This window comes from Aquila chrysaetos, chromosome Z, assembly GCF_900496995.4.
Source record: "Aquila chrysaetos chrysaetos chromosome Z, bAquChr1.4, whole genome shotgun sequence".
NCBI lineage: Eukaryota > Metazoa > Chordata > Aves > Accipitriformes > Accipitridae > Aquila > Aquila chrysaetos.
The window spans coordinates 28643811-28666591 of record NC_044030.1 but is presented as its reverse complement, the minus strand read 5'-3'; the positions used below and the strand labels follow the sequence as shown (position 1 = coordinate 28666591).

Sequence of the window (22781 nt, the reverse complement as noted above, 5' to 3'; positions counted from 1 at the left end):
ATTAATTATTACTATTGTGTGCATATATGAATATTGCTTCTTTTCTTGTTCAAGTCTACTTTCTCAACATGTCCTGGTCCAGTCCACTAGAAAATCTTCCAGCAACAACATTTCAGATGTATTCGAACACACATTGTGTGTATTGCTAATCAGCTAAATGCAAAGAATAACAATAATGGTCTAATTTGTTAAAAATGTTTTTTAGAATGCTATTGAACTGGAGCCACTCAAAATATGTGTCATCCTTAGGCGATGTTAAAACTTTTAAATGCTTTATATCTCTATTAAGCCACAATATAGCCGTGTGATTAAAAAAAAGACTATGTACTATCATTTTCACTTTTTCAGTTGTCTCAGTTTTAGGATTATAAGGTTGTGATACAGTGGAGCAATTAGAATCAGTATATGCAATAAAGCAGTGAAAATAATGGCTTGACTGCTTTGTACGCGGTGTTGGGGCAATGAAAAGACTATATATGTAATCCTTTCTATTCACTTGTACAAATTGACTGCAGGGGAATATACTTAAGTGGGAATTTCTGTCAGTAGTCTAGATCACACAAGCGTGACAAAAAATGATTATGGTATCAGCTGAAATTCTGAAGGCATACCTTCTCATACAGATTGAAACTCACCCACCAATTAAAGAAAATCTAAAATAGCTGTATGTTTAGGCTTTCCTATACTTGCAACAGGGAATTACCTGTTGTATAAGTAGATGCAAGAGGTGAAATTTCCTCCCATACAAAGACAAAAAGAAGGTTCAAGGTGAAACTGAAATTTTTATGAGTAGGTTTACCATATGTTTATCCATGATTTTCCAGATAGAAATATGCTTGCATGCAGTGTAGAGTCGAGGTATGCAGGCTTAGTAAATATGGCAGATGGATAAGATTTATGGGCAGTGGACTGTATGAACTGCCTATCTATGCAAGTGAAATTGTTATTTGTCTGGAAAATCATGAAACTCTGCTCATAGGAAACATCAAGCCAGAAAAACTTCTTTTTTTTTTTTTTTTTTTTTGAGGGCGGGGGGAAGAATTTGTCCAGAGCAAGCCTGATTTAGCATCTCCCTCTTTTGAAGAATTCCTATGAAACATGAAGGTTACACACTAGAGCTTCTCCATTCTACCACCAAGAGCTAGATTAAAAAATATCAAGGAATTATTAATGAAGTTATGGATCTAAATGATCAGAAATGAAGATGAAAATCATTGAGTAAATCTCTAGGATGGTGACAGTATTGTGACATGTGCAGATGAGGTTCTAATGTGGCTGTCAGGTGAGGGCCAGATGGTTTTCATTTTGAAAAATGTATGTTGAAAGGTAGACTTAAGATGGTGTGCAAAGTCAGTTAACCTTGTCATCAATATTCTGAAAGATCAAAATAACAGTAATCCCATTTGAATTCTATTAAATTCTGAACTGTTTCAGCTTTGGAATTTGAGATGTTATGACAGTGCAGCAAGCAATTAACCAAGAATTTAGGGACACTGCTGTGGGATTATGTACAACTGTAGTTAAGCCTGAGAAGTAATGTTGCAGTCAAATGGCAGCATAGTTGCCTGCGAGAAGTCAGTTCCAAAGTTCTTCAGTGCCAAAACACTGATGTTCTACATTGTTCAGTTCTCTTTTTAATCATAGAACGAGAACAATAAAATATATGCTTTATTTTTTACAGAAAAAAAATATGGCATTTATCCCTGTATTCTTGTACTTGATTTAGCATAGTTTTAAGGCAAGAGGTGGTGGCATTTTTTGTTTTTTTAAACCTATTTTGCACTTACTCCTTTAAGCATGTTAATAAGCATTTTTGCAAATGAACCATTGATACTACTAGAAGTATACCACTAGTAACATATTAATCACTGAGAATATTGTCTGCACTTCCAAACAAATTGACATTCTGTTATAGTTGGCATCATGTTAATATATTTTATTTAAATAATATGTGTATTGAGTTTTGAAGAACTCGTGTTTTGTGTAGAAGAGTAAATTTCAGGAAAATATTCAGAATTATGTGAAGGAAAAAATTTTAAAATGCAAGTATTTACATGAGTAATGGATTCTAGGAGCTACCCATTGAGATAAAGAATTGAAACAGCTCCAGTCTTGTTTCCAATTAAAAGTAACCAAAGCCACTTGAATTTTGAATATTAAATACTTCCAGTGAATTAATTCTATAATCCATCAACTATTAATTATTTCATAAATTATTCTGAAAAGAAATTAAGCAAATCAAGCAATAAATTACATTTGGTATAATCAGAAAATGTTTCATGGGTGATTTGCAAAATAAAGCCTATGTTGATTAGATAAACTATTGTTTATGAATTATTAGCCCAGATTTAATTTGTAACTCCTTTAAGGCTTAAACTTGTCTGTGTGGTGGTTTCCTTGTTTCATTCCAAGTTTTGAAGCTGCCTTCTCTCCAGCTCTTTGTCATTTATAAGATTTTGATGGGAAAAAAAAGTTATATATGTATATATCTGAGATAGATATATATATGTAAAAACAGATTCTGCTGATGCAGCATTTGAGACCTGTGTCCTGGAATTAGAGGTGGAATTCATTGATCTCTCCTGGAATCCCTGCAGAAAGATGCAGTGATAGAAAGTGGAGATTCACTGGAGATAGGAACTATCATCTCTAAGTGTTGCGATCTATACTATGAAGAATTACATCATGTGGCCAGAGGTAACTCACACATAACACTGATGGGGGTTATCATATGCTACAAGCTGTGCCCTATGACAGCTGGACCCATCAAGGACTATCAGGACGCATTAGGGAGAAATTGTTATAATGAGCGCTGTGTTAGATGTAGATGGTGTATTAAAAAATGCTGAAAGCCACAGCTACCTGTCTGCAACCACCAAAAAGCCACAGAAGCTCGTCTCCCCTGTCTGACCTAACCTTTCCAGATGGACTGCATTTATTTGCCTTCCGTAGCTCTTATATTTTATGTCAATTTAGTGTTGTTAGTACATCTCAATAACACAGTTGTTAAATCAACCAAAGCCTCTACAGTTAATCCGAGTGAGCCTAGGCCTGTGCTGTGCTGTACTGCATGTACATGGTGGCCTTCAGGCCTGTGTTGGGCTGCACAAATCATTTGGCAGCAGTATAAACTCAGCCACCTCACTGTAATGGAGCAGCCTGCAGACAGCTCTCACTGGGTACTAGTGATTACGCCTCCTGTATTGCTTGCCTTGATCAAACAGTGCAGCACGAAGTTCTGATGTGAACAATCTTTCTGTTTGACAGTACAAATGATGTATAGAGTTGTTTCTTTCTAAGAAAATCCCATAATACCTCAAACAACCAAAATGGGAGAATGTTTTCTATGGACAGGGTCTGCCCAGTGTGGATCAGAGGCCTATGTGAGGCTACACCACCCTGGGTATCCAGCATCTAAGGGACGTAGGTTACCTATACTGTTCTATCCTTACAGCATTAGCTCCAACAAATAGCATTTTAAATTATGTTACAGAGTCTGAGAACCTTTTTTACTGGGATTGTAATGGACTAGCACCTCCTGCTGCACTATACAGGACCCCTGCTATGTCTGCTTGTGCCGAGCACACCTGGCTAGCTCTCCATCTATGTGGACATGGAGTGTTCGTATGTGTATGTGTGTTTGTAGGCTACTCATTTCAACTTCAGCTATAACTCACCCTTATTCTAGAAAGGATCAACATTTCTTAAGTATGATTATTCATTTTATTTGATACACTGAGGTTCCTGAAGACAGAACTTGTAAGAATTTCTTCCTGGTTTTGTTTTTTTTTTTTTTTAAATATCAGATAGCACTTCATTGAAAAATAGTGTAGCAAAGTAGTAACAATAACCAGACTACATGTAATGTATGTTTCATTAAAGGCTCCCACACGTTGCTTCATCTCTAGTTAATCAGCTAGTCAGACAAAAACCTACAGCCTAAAACAAGCATAAATGAAAATTCATAGGAAATTCATGTTTGTTTGTGGATAGTTCCTGGTGCTAGTGACTCTTTTAATTTGAGCTTTTTAGACAGAAATAAGGCTTTGGAGCTCTGCAGGAAAGCTGACCTTACAGCATGCAACTGTGAAATAATTTGTTTCCTCCACTTCTCAGTATAAAACTTTTCTTGGCAGTGGGGTCTAAATAAAGGATTATAGAATAAATATCTCTTGATATGCATGATGTTGACAGATCAGGATCTTACTGTTGGAAAATATGCCATACAATTTATTTTCATCCAGCAGCACAGTCTTCTTTCAGCTGCAGTTTGGGGAATAAAAAAGCAAAATATCTACCTTTGGTATATTAAAGTCTGTTCCAGCACATTTTCACTTCTGCTTTGTGTTATTAAAATTAATCTCCAGTATGTAGTAAGAATGGTTTATGAAGAGATTTTTCACAAATTATTTTCTCTCCCTATTAATTTGCTACAGACAGCATAACATGGAATATGCAGAAGAATATTTTACAAGGGTTTCTGAAGGTATAAGGAGAGAGTTATCATCCATACAGCATTGCAATTGTAATGTCTTACCTCAGTGGGATTTCCTGTCCCCAGCACTGTATTTTTCAGATCAAGAATGAGTAACTGAATCAAGCCCTGCATCTTTATTCCAACAAAATGAAAGGGTCAGAATTTCAAAGACTGAACAGTTGCTCTGTGAAATTTTGAAGGTCTCTGCACCAATTAAGTGCCTCATTCTCCAGGTTTTGATGAGATTTTGATGCCTAAGCTTTTTGTCAAATCCCACAAGGCACCTACACAAACTTTACTTGGATGTCCCAAACTCTTCATATATGCAAATAAAGAAACACCAGATCACCCTGGCAGTAGAATGTGTAATGACACAGAACAGGAGGAATTAATTTACAAAATGTTACATACGATTTTAGCTTGCAGAAGAGGGGAATATTATTGCAGAACTGCCAGTAGAAAGAGATCACAGTAAACAAAGTTCTTGAAAACCAACACGGTATTGGCAGTGCTACAGCCTTTATCCTGCAAACATGTGGAGCTGTTGAGGTTTTAAAAATACTCTCATGGTGCACTTGAGTGAACGGCATACAGCCATATTTGTAGGATCTTCATTTTTTTAAGGTACAGGTGACTTACCTATTTTTCTATGTGCACAGGGACATATTCAGACAGCTTATAGGATGCCCAGAAAAATGATGTAGTTATCAACTGTGGATTTTCAGAGAGCGATTTTATGTGTTATGCTTTAATCACTTCGAAATTTGTTTTTGCAAGAAACATATTCATTATATTCTTTAAAAGAGCCAGACAGCATGTCAACTTTTCTTTTACTTTATTTAGTTACTAAATAACTACAGAAATATTATTTTGGTTCAGCATAATATTCATCTTAAGTAAAAATTGAGAAAATAAAAAATGTAAGAAAAAATCAATGCCTGAAGCATCCTCTAAATAAAAAAGCTTATGTAATACATTGTTGTCATTGGTCAGACCCTACATACTGTTTTGAAGCTTCAGTCATCATTGAAAAATGTAAAATTGAACCAATTCTGCTAATTATGGACTTTCTTTCTTTTATATCACTTCATGATGCAGATTTTTGACTAATAAATTTTCCAGAATAACTACATTCTAACTTCTTTTGAAGGAAATGAGAGTTACACATCCAGGAACTTTGGGAATATTTTACTGGGTTTCATTATTGATGAATACACTTAGGTGTCTGAATGCTTTAGAGTATCTACCTAAAACAGTCCTGACTTTTTTCCCATCACTTTTTGTTTGTCATTAACATGACAAAGAAAAGTACCAAAGATGCATTTCAGCAGTTGGGAAAGATGACATTTTTATCTTCCAAAGCTCTTGTGTCTTAATTTTTCTATATCGAAATACAGAACACAGAAGCCTGCTTTTGATAAGCATCTACATTGACTGTATATACTTATACCACTAAGAAAATGAAAATAATGTATAAGACACTGCCTAAGGAGAAGAAGAGGCCTTCCAAACTTCAAGTAATCCACCCTGGACAAAAACAGGGTGTCTCAATTCTTCTGAAGAGAGCTCTGGCAAAAGTCATGGCTTTTCATCCCTCAGCTCTCTAGAGAAGCGCTGGGATGTTGTTGAAAGTAACCAGTTTCAGTCAATTTGGTGGGACGAGCATGGAAAGTGCATTGTGATTTATGAAGAACTGTTCAAGAAGGAAGTGCTCAGCAGGAGAGAACCTCTGAGAATTTCTGAAACTGAGTACATGAAAAGTTTCACTTGTCACCTCCATGTCCACAGATTCACCAGAAAGCAATGGGATTTTCCAAGATCTGGCTTGCTCATTGACTCACTAGAAGAAGCAGCAGCCAAGGAGGTATGTCGGATTCTCCACGTGCAAACTAACTCTCAGAATATTCTAGTGGGATATATTTCTGTTCCAGTGAAATAAGCCTTTGCAATATGGGTAATGAGCATGGTAGTAAGTGTTCTGACTGTCATTTGTTTCTCAGGTCTTGTTCAGGAGTTTTTGAGGTACTTTTTTTTGAGTAGTAGCAATGCTAACAAAATATAGGTTGGTTATTTCCAATTACTTTCAGCCCATAAAACAGAAAGGTCACATCATGATTTATTTTGGCCTTTGCTATGTATCTTGCTACATATGTGCCATTTTCTTGTGGTATCTGCTGAACACTGAGAAGGTACATGTCAGCATCATATGATTACCTACAAATTTGTTCCACACTGAAAGTGCTAAAAATTAGTGGTGTTTGGGTTTTTAAATTAGTTTGTATGCTTTTGAAAATCCTACACTGAAAGTGCTCCCAAACAGTGAAATCACAAGGCTGGTTACTTCCTAACAGAAATGTATCATAAAATTTTATTCAGCTTAAACTTCAGGTTGAGAATACCCCAATAGTCTTTTTTTCATATCCACATTTGTCTATTGCAATTAAAATTCTTAGTTGTCATATCTTTGTGATTTTCAGTCTTGAGGTGATGGCAACTAACTCTTTTCCTTTGCATTTTTTAGTTGCTCTTCTACTGTAACCCAAATTTTAGGGGAGATTCTCCCCATCTGCTAATAAAGTGCAAAAGAAGCTTTGGGGTGAAAAAGAGAACATTGGCAGCCTTTTCACTGGACCTGGATTTGAATGAACACTGCCTGAGAAGAATCCCCGATGCCCAGCCTGCATGGGGAGCTGCTGCTGAGGAGGAAAATGATCTGTTTGTGGCAGCTCCAGGGGAGAACACACAGACATCTGCCCCCAGGAAGTTCCCACTTGCCAAGCAACATGCTAACAGGACCACCTGAGTCAGAAGTGCCTTTTCGTTTTCACACACAGCTGATCCAACATTTTGAGACCCCACTGTAGCAAGCAGTGGGGAGAAGTTAAATTCCCTGCTGGTGTTCCTCCTGCCCTGCCTTTTACCACAGCACAGCAGCCATGGCCCAGCTGGCATCCAGGGTGCTGCTCCTGCAGCATCTACTACTTCACCAAGTCATGCTATACCCACCATGCCAAATAGTCCCTTTTGCACCAGGGCTGGGATTTCCCACCTTTCCAGTCATGTACCCAGCTTCAACAGCTATGCAGCCTGCCTGGGCAAGCCTGCCTGCCTTAGGTAACCCATGGCTTGCAAGGCCTATGCTGGCAGCAGCCTCTGCTCTTTTCATGCCAGGGACACCTCACAGCCAAATGCCAACATACCATCACTGCCCTGCTTGCACTTGTGGTCCAAATAGTGGACCTGCAGGTGATGGCCTTGGACCCCAACCCAGGGTATGCTAGATACCTCCAATAGCTGTTTCAGAAGTTGCACAGACTGAGAAAAAAGAGTCTTGTAAGCATTCAAATAAAGTATCTTAATAAAAAGTCTTTGCCAGCTCTCCTGTCCTCCTTTAACAGTAGAATCCACTTAGGCCCTAAGAGGAGAGAACAGGAGCAGAACAAAATCAAGAGAGTGGGGTCATTCCTTTTCAATGACAAGAAGGTATGTGCTTGCTAAAAGGAAAACAGAAATGGAAAAGGATTTAGAATGCACTGTCTTGGATCAAGTGTCTGGAGAAGGTCCATCCAATTCCAGGGTCCTTGGCTGATGAGTGATCTTTGAAATCAAACACCAAGCACTGAAACATTTCCTTCTTTTTCCTAAGGAAATCAAGAGTGATACTATTGAGGTCAGTAATGGGATTAGGTTCCAACTGATTTGAGAGAGGAATCCAACTATCAGTTTTGGGGTTTTGACCTGTTTGGAAAAGATAGGTAGGATGCGAAGTAAGAGTTTCACCTAGAAATAAATAGCACTACAGTATTATTCCTCTGTTTCAGGTGGGAAACAGACTCAAGATCATTTTGTGAGTTGTATACACTGCAATCTCTAATTCTGCTTCACAGTGGTGGGCCAGTCAGCTCCCTAGTTTTCTTGTAGTAATCAATGTGTTTTTTTGACTATCCTCTAAAGCATGAAAAAATGGAAAAGGGAACAAAAACAAAAATAAGAAGAAATCTTTCTTGTTACCTAGTTCTGTGAGAACATATCTTCAGAACGAAGCCATTGTCCATGCCAGTTTTCTGTAGAAAAAAGTTTCAGGATACAGTTGTCAAATTTTTCTGGTCTCAGTCCTGAAGCCCATGCAGTGGGCTTCTGCACCAGATTCTCCCGTTGCTGGGGACATATATTTTGTTATCAGCCACAAAGCATCCAAGTTTGGGGTGTGCCCCCTGGACATGATAATTTTGCAGCTGATGACTACACCAGTGATTATACTGCATTAGGTCATGGGACAGAAAAGAGGGTGAGAGGTTACCCTAGAGTTGAGGTTCATGCCACGTGCTGGAACCCCTGAATTCAGACCCCATGTAATACAGTGACTGGTAGCCTCCAAAAGGAATAAAAAAAAATTAAAACGTAAGTTAAAAGAAATCACCAGTCTGTATATCTGGTTTTAAAATTAATTATTTCTTTTGGAAGAGGCAACAAATTTTTACTGATTTTAACAAGTACATCAAAAAGAAGTTTCAAAAAATTTCACATGCGTTACATGCTTTTCCTTTGCTGGATTTCCAGGTGCTGTGCCATAGTGTGAAAGAAAATGGACTGACCATCTGATACACCATATAAGGATTTTGGTTCTTTAAACTTTGAGCATAATGGTTGGATGAGTTTTTAATTTGTAATACCAGCTTACTGAAAAGCATGCCAATTTTTAAAACACCCGTCCCCTTTGTTATACTGAAAAGACCTTATAGTCATAAGTTGTGACTCATATTTTACACCAACAACCTTGAAAGACCACCACAATAAAGCAGACAGGTTCTGGTTTATTCTTGTCAGGTTTTTTTTTTCTGTCACAGTGCAGGTCATTGTTTCATTGCAGGACAACCAGGGGATCAGGCCCAGCCAGAAGGGGTTCATGAAAGGCAGGTCCTGCTTGACCAATCTAATCTCCTTCTATGACCAGGTGACCCACCTAGTGGATGAGGGAAAGGCTGTGGATGGTGTCTACCTGGACTTCAGTAAGGCCTTTGACACTGTCTCTCATGGCATACTCCTTGAGAAGCTGGCGGCTCATGGCTTAGACAAGTGTACTCTTCGCTGGGTGAAAAACTGACTGGATGGACGAGCCCAGAGGGTTGCGGTGAATGGAGTGAAATCCAGCTGGCGGTGGGTCACAAGTGGTGTTCTCCAGGGCTCAGTGTTGGGTCCCGTTCTGTTTAATATTTTTATCAATGATCTGGATGAGGGGATGGAGTGCACCCTCAGCAAGTTTGCGGATGACACCCAGTTGGGAGGGAGGGTTGATCTGCTTGAGGGTCAGAAGGCTCTACAGAGGGATCTGGACAGGCTGGATCAATGGGCTGAGGCCAATCGTATGAAGTTCAACAAGGCCAAGTGCCAGGTCCTGCACTTCGGTCACAACAACCCCATGTAGTGCTACAGGCTTGGGGAAGGGTGGCTGGAAAGCTGCCCGGCAGAGAAAGACCTGGGGGTGCTGGTTGACAGCTGGCTGAATATGAGCCAGCAGTGTGCCCAGGTGGCCAAGAAGGCCAATGGCATCCTAGCCTGTATCAGAAATAGTGTGGCCAGCAGGAGGAGGGAAGTGATTGTTCCCCTGTATTTGGCACTGGTGAGGCCGCACCTCGAGTACTGTGTTCAGTTTTGGGCCCCTCACTACAGCAAAGACACTGAGTTGCTGGAGCATGTCCAGAGAAGGGCAACCAAGTTGGTGAGGGGCCTGGAGCACAAGTCTTATGAGGAGTGGCTGAGGGAGCTGTGGCTGTTTAGTTTAGAGAAGAGGAGGCTGAGGGGAGACCTTATCGCTCTCTACCACTACCTGAAAGGAGGGTTGTAGTGAGGTGGGTACTGGTCTCTTCTATCAGGTGGCTGGAGATAAGACGAGAGGATATGGCCTCAAGTTGCACCAGGGGAAGCTTAGATTGGATATTGGGAAAAATTTCATTACTGAAAGGGCTGTCAGGCATTGGAACAGGCTGCCCAGGGAAGTGGTGGTGTCACAATCCCTGAAGGTATTCCAAAAACGCATAGACAAGGCACTTCAGGACATGGTTTAGTGGGCACGGTTGATGGTTGGACTTCATGTTCTTAAAGGTCTTTTCCAACCTAAATGATTCTATGATACATGGCAGCCAAAGGTAATATGTCATTTTTGGCCTCATGTCCTTGAAAGTACCAGTATGGCCCTTCACTGACATATTTTAGCACACAAATTCAACAGAAAAACTATTTGCTTTTTTTGGCAGGTTGGCTTTCTGATAGAGCACTGCTGAGTGAAAGGTTAGACAAGTGCTAGAGCCAGCACAGGGAAGGTGGCAAGAATCCAACATTGGGACTAAGGGCAGGACTACCTGTCGTGGTTTAAGCCCAGCCAGTAACAAAGCACCACACAGCTGCTTGCTCACTCCTCCCCCCTGGCCCCAGTGGGATGAGGAGAAAATACAAAGAAAAGCTCGTCGGTTGAGACAAGGAAAGGGAGGGATCACTCACCAATTGTGGTCACAGGCAAAAGACAGGCTCAACTTGCAGAACAAACAAAATCAATTTAATTTACTACAGATCAAAGCAAGGATAACAAGAAGTAAAACCAAACCTTAGAACACCTTCCCCCCACCCCTCCCTCCTTCCCAGCTCAACTCCACTCCCAATTTTCTCTACCTCCTCCTCCCCAGCAGTGCAGGGGTACAGGGAATGGGGGTTGCAGTCAGTTCATCACACATTGTCTCTGCCGCTCCTTCCTCCTCAGCAGGAGGACTCCTCACTCTTCCCCTCCTCCAGTGTGGGGTCCCTCCCATGGGAGACAGTCCTTCGTGAACTTCTCTGGCATGGGTCCTTTCCATGGACTTCAGTCCTTCAGGCACCGGCTGCTCCAACATAGGCTTTCCCATGGAGTCACAGACATCTTCAGGGGCATCCACCCGCCTCAGCATGGGGTCCTCCATGGGCTGCAGGGGGACAGCCTGCCATCTCACCACAGGCTGCAGGGGCATCCCCTCCTCTGGCACACCTCCTCCCCCTCCTTTTTCACTGACCTTGCTGTCTGCATAGGGTTTTCTCTTGCATTCCACTCCCCTCTCCGCTGCAGGTTTCCTTTCTTAAATATGTTATCCCAGAGGCACTACTGCCATCACTGATGGGCTCAGCCTTGGCCAGAGGCAGGTCTGACGTGGAGCCGGGGAAGCTTCTAGCAGCTTCTCACAGGAACCACTCCTGCGGCCCCCTCCCCCGCTACCAAAACCCCATCACACAAACCCAAAATACTACCACAGCCAGCTGCCACATTAGCTTGGATTATGAATGGTCTTCAGTATGTTTCTGATTGAAACCTGTTGCTTACTCCACCTTAGACCAGCCACACAGCAAGCAGAGTGCTATCTAAATCAGGAGAGGAAAGGGCAAATGCTCCAGTTGTCTACCTGGCAGCAGAAGTACCGATTGGTTTTTTTTTCCTTTTTAGTTTGCATATTGCTTAGTGTATTGGGTTTGTGTGGCAAGGTTTTGGTAGCGGGAGGGGTGACTGGGGTGGCTTCTGTGAGAAGCTGCCAGAAGCTTCCCCGATGTCTAACAGAGCCAATGCCAGCCGGCTCCAAGAGGGACCCACCGCTGGCTAAGGCCAAGCCCATCAGCGACAGTGGAAGTGCCTTTGGGATAACATATTTAAGAAGGGGGGAAATGTTGCTGTGCAACAGCAACTATAGCGGGAGAGAGAAGTGAGAATATGTGAGAGAAACAACTCTGCAGACACCCAGGTCAGTGAAGAAGGAGGGAGAGGAGGTGCTCCAGGTGCCGGAGCAGAGATTCCCCCGCAGCCCATGGTGAGACAGCAGGCTGTCCCCCTGCAGCCCATGGAGGTCCATGGTGGAGCAGATATCCACCTGCAGCCCATGGAGAACCCCATGCAGGAACAGGCAGATGCCCAAAGGAGGCTGTTACCCTGTGGGAAGCCCACACTGGAGCAGGTTCCTGACAGGACCTGTGGCCCATGGAAAGAGAGGAGCCCATGCTGAAGCAGGTTTTCTGGCAGGACTCATGACCCCATGAGGGACCCATGCTGCAGCAGTGTGCTCCTGAAGGACTGCACACCATGGAAGGGACCCGTGCTGGAGCAGGTCATGAAGAACTGCAGCCCATGGGAAGGGCTCACATTGGAGAAGTTCATGTAGAACTGTCTCCCATGGGAGGGACCCCACACTGGAGGAGGGGAAGAGTGAGCAGTCCTCCCCCTGAGGAGGAAGGAGCAGCAGAGACAATGTGTGATGAACTGACTGCAACCCCCATTCCCCATCCCCCTGTGCCACTGTGGGCTAGGAGGTAGAGAAAATTGGGAGTGGAGTTGAGCCTGGGAAGAAGGGATAGGTGAGGGGAAGGTGTTTTAAGATTTGGTTTTGTTTCTCATTACCCTACTCTGGTTTGAGTGGGAATAAATTAAGTTAATTTTCCCCAAGTCAAGTCTGTTTTGCCCTTGACGGTAATTGGTTGAGTGATCTCTCCCTGTCCTTATCTCAGCCCATGGGCTTTTTGTTATATTTTCTCTCCCCTGTCTAGTTGAGGGGCGGGGAGTCATAGAGTGTCTGCGTGGTGGTTTAGTTGCTGCCTGGGGTTAAACCACGACACCGACACTCAAAAAGACACAAAAACATTCAGATTCATTGCTCCTGTAATATTTGCACACATTTCCTCAGAGGATAATTTATGTGGTACATAATGGGTGAGCTCAACTTGTCATGTTACTTTGTTCTCAGACTGGGTGCTACAAGCACAATGCATCAGCACAGTATGAAGAGCAAACCTGTCAATTTTACAATCAAATATATAATATAAAATTCATTGCAATGGTATATTCAAGCAGCCAAGCTTAACAATTTCTTTTTATCGGTATTTATGTAGTTAGATCTCAAGCATTTCAGCATTTCATAGCTAGTGAACACAAAAGCATTATGAATACAGTCAAACTGAGCTTTACTTTTGAACTGGAGGAATGTTTACAGAAAAGGTACTGTGGTCAGTACACTATGGTATTAAATTGCTAGTGAAAGAAATAACCTGGAAAGTCAAAATATTAATTATTTAGTGTCAACCACTACCTTCTGAAGGAGTACGAAAAGAGTGTGGGATGGGAATGGAAATACATACCTGCTGCTTCTCCAAAGAAATGCCTGGAAAAGATTGAGTGGTTGTTTCTGCTAGGTAAATGTGTAATAATAAGAAAAATCATACATGAGCTAAGCACGAAGAGGCTAATTAGCCCCATTGGAACTAACACAGTAAGTCTCTAACAACCTGAAAAAGCAGGTTTCTCTTTTGCACAGAATCTATTCTCTACAGTGAATGCTCTTAACGTTTAGCTGATTTTTCAGACTTAGGAAGTGTCACATCAAGTTGGATCACCTGCAAGCAATCGAGTACCAGTTTGACAAATTTGAGTTTGACTCAATACTTCTGAGGGTTTATGAGCCTATATGCAAGCAAGAGTACAAACTGCCCTTTCCAGCCATAACTTTATCTACATTTATACCCTGCCTTTGAAAGTACATTTACAATTCATTTGTACCTCTCAGAAAACAAATTGTGTTTATAAAAATCAAAGAATCTCTTCAGCAGAAGCTTGAAAGTATTTTCCAAATCAGAAAGATAATTTGATTTCAGTGTTCTTTAGTGTATGTTTTTGTTAACTAAATGTGAGAATTTTTAAAAAGTAAACAAAATGTTTTAGCAGCTTAAGGAGTCATTGACAACACGTATTCCTTACTATGTCAAAATCATTCTCTAGAGCAAAATTCATATTTTCTTTAGTGCTTATTTCTCCTGTGGCATACTAATATATTCAATTGTTACTGTTGCAATAAAAACAAATGAGAAAAGATCAGCTGCTACAGATCACTTAAAAAAAGTATCTGTGTATCTCTTGTACCTGTTATCTTGAGCTAGATAAGAAGTTAGACAGGACCTCCTTTGGTTAGCCCAGTGTTTTAAAGATTGCAAAGGCAATATTCTTAGCAGAATATTTTCTTAGCTCTTTACAACTTAGTATTGCGAAATTTGGCACTGCAGCTTTAATGCCAATCAATCTCATGTGCAAGTATTGCAAACTTACTGCTATAACATGCCTTGATTCTGTTCACTTACATTGTTCTTGGAAGTTTTTCCCAGTCTGTTTATTTGAATGAGGTCACCAGACATAGACAGTCTATGTCCTCTCCTTGATGTTTATTTTGTGCTGGGTGTTGTAGATGTTCAGCCTTTTGTTCTTAGCAGACTACAAAAATCTCCCAAATTATCTGGATTATTGCTTGTGATGTAGTAGGCTGTATAGTATTTGTAACCTTAAACCATTTTGATATGTTGGAATGACTAATGACACTGATTCCGTTAAGAAATTCTAGTGATCATTTTAGGGGCAGAAACTCTGAAGATTCAAAATTTTAATATAAAATATATTTTTCACACCTCTGATTCACTAATGAACATGAAAAATGGTACTGTCGTCGATGAGGGATATGTTTAGAACTAACTAAGGCAGAATAAGAATTTTTTTTAAACTTTTTTTTTTTTAAAATTGGAAAATTTCATTTTGCCAAAACCAAATATAATGGGAAAATACCAGGATTAATAAACATGACACTGGGAAATACCAAGACTCTGAGATTTTTGTTGTATGAGCATGAGATCTTAGTGGCTAATAGTATGATGTTCTTGCTTGATCAGTCTCTTTTACCCTAGAGAACCTTGATGATCAAATTATTAGCTATTTTGCAATATATCTCTTTCTGAATTTGCTTTAAAAACTTTGAAAGGTCTCAGTTTTATCTTGGTATAAACAGGGAAATATATCTTTCAATCTCAGGATTTCAAAGCCAGTGGAATATATTTTATGACCATACCTAATAAGAGACATCAGGAACAGTGGATAACATTTCCATACATTTTTCTTTTTTTTATGGTACGTTGATTACTTGAGTTTTCCAATTGCACAAGCTCTTCTGCTTGTCCTCTGCAGGACTGATTGCCTAATTGGAATATCTTGGTTCTCTGTTGTTCAGCTATTGCATTTTTCCCCAAAAAATCTGTGTAATGTTTTTGCCAGGCTGCTCTTCTGAACCTGATGGGCCAGGACATGTCTCCCACTAGAGTAGAAGATGACCCCCTGAAATGGACTTTCCAGTTACTGCAGCCATCCGCAAAGCAAGATGCTGTCAAACACAATAAGAGTGTTTCCCATGGGTCCAACAGCTGCTCTCCCAAGGCCTGAGGGTTCATGTGAAAGCCCACCTTTACCGCTACCCTCAAATGTAGCAGTGTTGGTAGAGGAGGCAGCAGTGGGAATGTCTGGCAGTGGGAATGACCAATCCAAAGGTTCAGGGCTAGGCAATATGTAGAAGATTAAATTATTCTAACAAATGTATATATTTGTTAATTTAGATGAGATATCACTACATGAATCTTATGAAACACTTGTTTAGGGTGTAAAAGAATTTTTTGATCGTTTACACCAGATCTTTGAACTTTGTGATAATGCTCAGTTGCATCTTGAAGCTGTCTGAGTCCCCAACTCTTTATATTCTCTTGCTATTAATTAAAACAATATAAACCTGGGAATATTTTAGACCGGGTAAGTACTGTCCTGCAAAGGAAGAGAGCTGTGTTTTTATCAGACTTTCCACCTGGCTGTTGTTAAGGTAAAAGCTGTTGGGGGTGGGGGGATTCCTACAGTATATTCTTCATTCCAAAATTATAGACAAAAAGCAGTGCTATTTAATTGATTTAAGTAACAGTGATAACAATCTGTTTTGCTTTGAGTCTTGCAGCACTTACAACAGTGAGGATCTGAGAGATAAAAAATTACTAAGAAGAGCAAAAGAGCTACATGACAAACTGGACTGGCCTGTGCACGGGACGGTCATGCTGAATGACATCCCCTTGTCTGAGGATCTGATACATGTTGATGTACCATCTTTCTATATGAGGGGAAAAATGGTTGGAGGGGGTCAAGTCAAAGAGCAATCTTAGATCTCCCAAGACCTGCTTCCTCCTTTTACACAATGAACATTAATATGGTGCTGTGTAAAGAAGGGTTAAAAGATGGAATTTTAGTCAGTGGATGAACACTGAGTAAGAGGTAGATAACTAAAAAATGCAGTCAGCACAGGGAACAGACAGTTTATTGTCTATTGTTTGAAATGCTGACCATGGGGATAAGACAGTAGAGCAATGTTAGGGGAGGTAGTACGTGCAATACTGGAGGAATACAACGCACCACACATAATTTTGCTTACCTTGCAAAAGTCCTGCTATTGGTTAGAACATAGTGGACTTGACTGATGGATTTTGGTAATTTGCTGCGTGCACAGAGCCCATGAACCAACAGAAGGGATGGCTATGGCACGTGTAGCGCGCCTGGCCAGTGGGCGCAAGTGCCATAGGCTCCCTATGTTGCAATCGAGGTGTGTTTCAGCACTCACTGGCCGCGAGTGTTGACACCCATTCCTCCACAAATGTATAAAATACCAGGGTTTTCCAAAGAGCAGTGGGCTGGTGTACGGCAAGGTCACCGTTGCCTCCATGGGGATGCCCATGTAAAGCTGGCACCCACCGACTGCTGTACTGGGCTCGCAGCGCAAGACGGCACAAGAATGTATGGAACATATGGATGGTTAATCTTCTTCTTCACAGTCCTTGGGTCGGTATGTTAATAGTTTTTCTTTGCTTTGTAAAATACCCTTAGCGTAACATATGTGTAGTTAATAAAATGCTTGCTTTTTCCCTTATAGTCAGTGTGTGTGTGTTTACCTTCTCAGGAATCCTCGAAACTACCCTAAAACAGGTGCTGAGGATGTCAGGAAGGTATTTGGGATGAGAAATATTTGTGAGCTTTGCCATACATTGTATAACTACAGCCAAAGCTCTAAGTATTATTGATGTCTCTGCTTGTCTTGTGACTGTACAGTTAACTTGGGGATAAGGATAAGGTGCCCCAGCTGGAGGCTGCTGTGGAAGTGTGGGCAGTGTTTACAGAGGCACAAAATCCTGGCTATTATTTTCTATAAGAAGTGCAAGTCCTAAGTAGATTAACATGAATGTTAAGGATGGAAGTGTGCCACAGGAAAAGGAAGAGGCATGGTCAGATTCAACTCCTGGGAATAGACTGGACCCTACCTATAAACACTTGCACTAGTACAAGAGATGAGTAACAGTCAAGATGATTTGTTGAAAGTTATGACAGATGAATGTCATGTGCAGAGCAAGAAGTCTAATGAATATGTAATAACTAGTAGATGTCTTTACTTGATTTTATTAGACTCCTGGTACTATTTCACATGGAAAGAGAAAGCAATGTTAGATGAAAGTATCATAGCATGGATCCAAGACTGGCAGGAAAGTAACTGTGTAATTGTTTGTCAAATGGAAGAGAAACATAAGATGGCACCCAGGAAAGTCTGTACTATCCATTAAGAACTTTGACAACATAGTATGCTTACCTGAGTGACAGAAAAATGTCATGAAGCCAGAACACACAAACAGTACAGTGAAGAACCTAATTAAGAATTCCTACTGGAAAATGAGTCTGAGCAACTGAAGAAATAATCTGAAAAAAAATAAGATTAAATTTAACAGAGGCAAGCATAAGATACTACATCTATGCAAGAATAAGCTTCTAAGGGATTACTTAAGTCAGATGAGGGTAGTCTACAGGAAAGTAATGTAAATGATCAGAAGTCTAGAAAGCAAAATCAAAGTGGAAGGGTTGAATGAATTGTGGTAGTTTAGCTCTGAGAAAATAATACGACTCCATTACTTATCTACTAAAATGTTGCTGTATATAGAAAAGGAGTAATCCAGTTTCCATATCCATTTCTAATAACTTTAGAAATAGGTATGTCATGAAGATTAAAAAGGCAGACTACTTAGCTATGATAAGCTGAAACATACACATTAAGAATGTTTTTTTGATTCTAGGCATGATAAAACCACTGGCCTGGAAGTAAGAGGTCCCAGGTCAAGTTTCATGGTTCTTGGTGACATTAGCCAAGTCATTTTGGCCTAGCTTCACATGAATTGAAGACCTAATTGGGCAACTTTGGACCACTTAATCCAAAATCAAGTTGTTATACTTCACACAGGTCCTACCTAAATTCATAGGTGCCTGGACATCCCTTGAGAGTTTAATTTTCCCACCTCTAATTAATTTTCAGCTCCATTTCTCATGCTAGTGTTGATGGACTGTTCCACATCTGGGAAACTTGCTGTAAGTCTTCTTCCTCCTCTTCCTAAATGTGTTTTATGCAGGAGAAGACTGACATGGTCTTAGCAGGTCATTATATACTACCAAGATAGGTATCTTATTCAAGGCTGCACTATACTGCAGCAAAACTCCTTTGTGAATCTAGTCCTTTCTGCTGTGTTTCTTCTGTACAACAGTGTAAGACTGTTCCCCTCAATCACTGGGAAATAAATAAATAAAAAGGATTGTATGGTGTTCAGATATTATTAAAAAAAGTAGTAAAAGTTTTAATAGCAAGGGCTTCTACAAATAGCCCATGCAGGTAGACAATAAAGAGTTGACAGGGTCTATGGAATAACTAGTGCTTGGCATGACATGGAACTGCAAAATCTGAGAGGGTCCTGCAGTTCTTTGTGACTTCATGAGCAGCATTATACAAGCAGCTACTGACTCCCTGCAAGGCAAAATTTGCAGGTCCAGGTAATTTTCTGTGATGACTTTCCTTCCTACTTTTTTAGAGACCTGACTGATTTGACATTCTCACCGGGTGTTTGGAAGAAGTGGGTGTAATGAATAAATCGTGAGGGTGCTAGGAACAGTATAAGGTAGTAAGGAATGAAAGAGTTATTTTTCTGACCTGTGGAACCTGTAAGGCAACAGACAGCTCTCAATAACAGAAACAACTCTGAGTATGTGATTGAAATCACAAATTTAGTAGTATATTTAATAATGCCTGTTCCTTGGTTTTCCAAATGGAAACCCTCATTTTTCAGAACAGTTCCCTAAAAAAGAGCACGCACTAAATGCACTAAATGCACAATATCTCCTTGGAAAAAAAAAAGACACCTAAGTTATTTATTAACAATCAACTTTTAGAGTGTTAACAAACAATTAAAGAAACAATTGCTAAAAGCAAGTATGTTTAAATAACTTAATCCAAAATACAAGTATAAAATCTTCAAGCCTTAATCTTCTATTACAAGAAATGAAAGAAGTGACAAAAATAAAAATCTGTTTAGAGAAATATCAAATAACAGATTTAATCTTTAAAATTTATATTCCATTTTCCAAAGACAAATTGAATACATACTTGTGGCAAAGAACAATATACTTACATCATAATGAAATGGACTGTAAGGCTATATGACTTTATACAACTACGTGTTTGGTAGAAGAAATGCAAGTGAAATCTGTATTCATATATATATATTCATATATATTTATATACAATGTATTCTTTTGATGAGTTCTGTAGTGTAAATATTAAAATTTCTGAAGTCAGAGTATGTATAGTTATTTTATACAAAATAGGCACATTAACAGTCTGACTTCAATTATAAAAATGCATGACATCTTCAGTATTGCTGAGCATAGTCTTGTAACACTTTTTTATACTCTATAGTAATAATCTCCTGTTTTCTTCATTAAAAAATCTTTAAAGTCCATGCACTTCAGAAGACTGTTATATTAAAGTCTGAGCACAGAGCCATGTAATAGAAAACTCAAGAAAAAAATCAGGTGTTTCCTCAGTCTAAGCAATTAAACCCCTTTCAGCAAGGGGAAAGTGGTAGCTGTTAAATCTGGGGAAAGAATAGCCACATTTAAACGAGCCAGAATAGGATGTAGAGCTCCTTATCCTGTTAGTTTAAGCTTCCCTGCCAAGCCAGCTCCATTTCTTTGTATCTGTTGTGGTGGATGGTGGCAGACTCAGGTCTGTCGTGGTTTAACCCCAGCCAGCAACTAAGCACCATGCAGGCGCCCACTCACTTCCCGCCCACCAAGTGGGGTGGGGGAGTAAATTGGAAGGAAAAAAGTAAAACTCGTGGGTTGAGATAAGAACAGTTTAATAGAACAGAAAGGAAGAAACTAGTAATGATAATAATAACAATAATACAATGACAAAAATAATAAAAGGATTGGAATATACAAAACAAGTGATGGACAATGCAATTGCTCACCACTTGCCAACCGATGCCCAGTTAGTTCCCAAGCAGTGATCTGCACCCCTGTTGTGGTTTCAGCCCAGCTTGTAACAAATTACCATGCAGCCGCTCGCTCACTCCCCCCTGCCCAGGCCATGGTGGGTTGAGGAGAAATATAAAAGCAGGCTTGTGGGTCAAGACAAGGACAGGGAGGGATCGCTCACCACTTATGGTCACAGGCAAAAGACGGGCTGAACTTGGGGAAGAAACAAAATTAATTTACTACAAGTCAAATCAAAACAAGGATATTAGGAAGTAAAACCAAACCTTAGAACACCTTCCCCCCACACCTCCCTCCTTCCCAGGCTCAACTCTACTCGCGGTTCTCTTTACCTCCTCCCCCAGCGGCACAGGGGAACAGGGCACAGGGGTTGGGGTCAGTTCATCACTCATTGTCTCTGCCGCTCCTTCCTCCTCAGGGGCAGGACTCCTCACTCATCCCCTGCTCCACCGTGGGGTCCCTCCCACAGGAGACAGTCCTTCCCAACCTTCTCTGGTGTGGGTCCTTTCCACGGGCCGATCTTCAGTCACAGACTGCTCCAGCACGGGCTTTCCCATGGAGTCACGGCCATCGTTGGGGGCATCCCCCTGTTCCAGTGTGAGGTTCTCCATGGGCTGTAGGTGGGCATTTGCTCCCCTGCTCACCTCCATGGGCTGCAGGGGGACAGCCTGCCGTCTCACCACAGGCTGCAGGGGCATCAACCTCCTCAGGCGCACCTCCTCACCCTCATTCTTCACTGACCTCAGTATCTGCATAGGGGTTCCTCTCACATTCCAATCCGCCTACTCACTGCCGGTTCCCCTTCTTAAATCTGTTCTCCCAGAGTGCTACCACCGTCACTGATGGGCTCGGCCTTGGCCAGAGGCGGGTCCGACTTGGAGCTGGGGAAGCTTCTAGCAGCTTCCCACAGGAACCACCCCTGCAGTGCCCTCCCCTGCTACCACAAAAAACACGCCACACAAATCCATAACAACCCCCCAGGCCAACTCCCCCCCAGTTTATATGCTGGGCATGATGTCACATGGTATGGAATACCCCGTTGGCCAGTTTGGGCCAGCTGCCCTGGCTGTATCCCCTCCCAATTTCTTGTGCCCCTCCAGCTTTCTTGCTGGGTAGGCATGAGAACCTGAAAAATCCTTGACTTAGTCTAAACATTACTTAGCAACAACTGAAAACATCAGTGCATTATCAACATTCTTCTCATACTGAACCCAAAACATAACACTATACCAGCTACTAGGAAGAAAATTATCTCTGTTCCAGCCAAAACCAGGACAGGTCTTAACTCGAAATTAATCTGTTTTAAATACAGCTGTGCAAATAACAGAAAAAATATCCATGAATATTCATTCAAAAATGAATGTCTTTTTGATTGTTTTTAATGACTTTTCCTAGCCTGTTTCCATGTACCCTTGAGTGCTTTACATGTAGTGGCATGAAAAAAATATGAAATGTTAAACAGTCACATGTGCTGTTACAGCTGTGATGATAAGGATACCAGTAAGACATGGTTTGCATGAATATGTAATATCTTTCTTGCAGGCAAACTAATACACTTGGGAGAATCAGACATATTTTTAGATACACAGGACAAAAGAAAGCCTGTATTTTCCAAATATACTAACAGATTTAGTAAAAGATTTGGTGTTTTTCTAAAACCTTTTTTCTATAAGACTTTCCATTTGATGCCTGAACTTTAGGTGGTATGTTAATGATAACATTTTAAATTCATTATTTATATTTAGACTATGTGCAGTAAAGTGCTGGCTATCCAAAAGGTGCTAAATGCCCTCCTTGTAATCACACTGAGTTAGGATGTTTGTCAACTTCCCATAGATGAACAGCTTTCCTCACAAGTGGGACTTAGGTGTTCTCCCATCTGTTTCAGGGGATCAACAATTCACTAGACAGCTAGACACTCAAAATACATTCTATGTTAAGCAAAAGAAAAAAAAAAAAATTAAGCTAATGAGTAGGAAAGGCTGAAGATAAATATAGGCCTAACACCAACACTTCAGTGGCTGGTGTCTCAACCTGCATTTGCAGCTCCAAACTGCCTTCTGGAATTAAACAGAAATCAGATCAGTTCTTCCT

At 40.7% G+C, this 22781-nt stretch overlaps 1 long non-coding RNA gene across 1 annotated transcript; it reads right to left on the bottom strand.

Moving 5' to 3' along the window:
* Nucleotides 1–11301: 11301 nt before the first annotated feature.
* Nucleotides 11302–21497, bottom strand: LOC115336550. The gene is made up of 3 exons (XR_003921819.1): nucleotides 21218–21497; nucleotides 13763–13765; nucleotides 11302–11336 (listed from the first exon to the last, which is right to left on the bottom strand). It is a non-coding gene; the product is annotated as an uncharacterized LOC115336550 (long non-coding RNA).
* Nucleotides 21498–22781: the final 1284 nt, after the last annotated feature.